The following is a 1,609-nucleotide window of genomic DNA, read 5'->3' on the forward strand; positions in this document are numbered from 1 at the left end:
GCGGAAGCTTAGGGAAACGCGCCAACGTCTGTGTGCAACCTCGGCACGATGGTGCGGCCCCGGCATTGCTCTCCAGGGCGCGGTTCCCTCTCTGTGCCCGAGGGCCGGAGGGACTGAGCAGGGCGCACTCGTGAGGCAGCGCTGACGGCGCCGCTCCCCTATCGCCTACTGACGCGCACGATGCTGCGCCGAGATCGCAGACGGGTCGGAATGTCTGGTGTGGCCGAGACAGCGCGGCGGCCCCAGTCTGAGTAAGGGGCAGGCAGAAGCCCTGAGGGATGCGACCGCCCTGGCACCTGTTTCGGGGTCCAGGTGACACGGGGTGTTCCGGAAACCGGTAGGGCGCGAGGGAGCGGCCTCCCCTCCCCCCGCCGGACCGGACTCTCCTGTTGTCACTTGGACTCGGGTCGTGAAAGGTTTGGGGGAGCTGCGACACGCTCCTAAGGAACTTGGGAACCTGCGGACCCCACTTTGCACAGTGCCGGAGGCTGTGAGCTTCCGTGCAGGGGGGAGGAGGTGTGGTCCGGTCACCCCAAGATGGCGAACCCGGGCCCCTCCATCACACAGTGGTGCTGCCAACCGACATCCCCTCAATCAAAAGCAAATGCAGTGAGCAAAGGAAAAGGTGGTTTCGTCACGAGTAGTCCTGTCAGTAGCAAGCCACGGCAGTGACCGCCCCGTGCACCCGCTCGGAGATGGTGACCTTGACGTCCGAGCTCGCTGCCGTAATGGCCGCAGCTGCGAGATTTGGCTCTTCGGCCGCCTGTGCGTGGGCTCGGCGCCTCCCGCTCCCTGGGCTACGGGTCGGTGTTAATAGCGACGATGACGGAGCGCACAGACCGTGTTTCCGAAGCCCCGTCAAGAGGGCGGCAGACAAAATGCCGTTTGATGTCCCTGGAAATCTTTCCCTCTGGGCAGCCTGGAAAGCAGGAGGCTGGAACAGGTTTCGAGGAAACGCAGACATTAAAAATAGCCCCGGTGGCCGGCTGCTCTGTGAGGAGTCTGGTAATTAGAGGCTTAGTCACGGTGGGCTCACGGCGCACAGAAGTGCCGGGAGGATATTAACTTCGGGGGAAGGTCGAGCACTCAGCCAAGGGTGTGAGCAAAAGCGGGCAAACAGCAACGCCTTGGCGGCAAAAACGGGCCGGTCCGGGGGCGGCCCGGTGCCAGGGGCGCCAGCCTCTGCTCCATCTCGTCGGCACCTGCAGGTGGGCCCTCTGGCACGGGGCTCGCTCTCAAGACGAGGCCGTCTCTCAGTGTGCTGTGCCTGGCCCAGTCCCGGTGGAAAACAGGACGGTGGTTCTGCAAAACACTGAAGATGGAGCGATTCCACGCCTGGGCATCTGCCCGAAGAACATAGAAGCAGAATTTCGTTAAGGCAACCTGCGCTCCCAGCTGGACGGCAGCACGACCGACAGTGGTGGAGACGAGGACATGATCTAAGTGCCCCAGGGCGGATGAGAGGATCAGGAAGATGTGGTGGGCAGAGGCGGTGGAGTACTACGCGGTCGTCAAAAAGGAGAAGCGGCTGAGCGTGCAGCAGCGGAGACGGAGCTCGTAGGACCGAGATGGACAGCAGATGATGTCCCTGAGAGGGGGGGACGTAGAG

The sequence above is a fragment of the Condylura cristata genome, unplaced genomic scaffold (genome assembly GCF_000260355.1).
Source record: "Condylura cristata isolate star-nosed mole 26May11 unplaced genomic scaffold, ConCri1.0 scaffold00027, whole genome shotgun sequence".
Taxonomy (NCBI): Eukaryota; Metazoa; Chordata; class Mammalia; order Eulipotyphla; family Talpidae; genus Condylura; species Condylura cristata.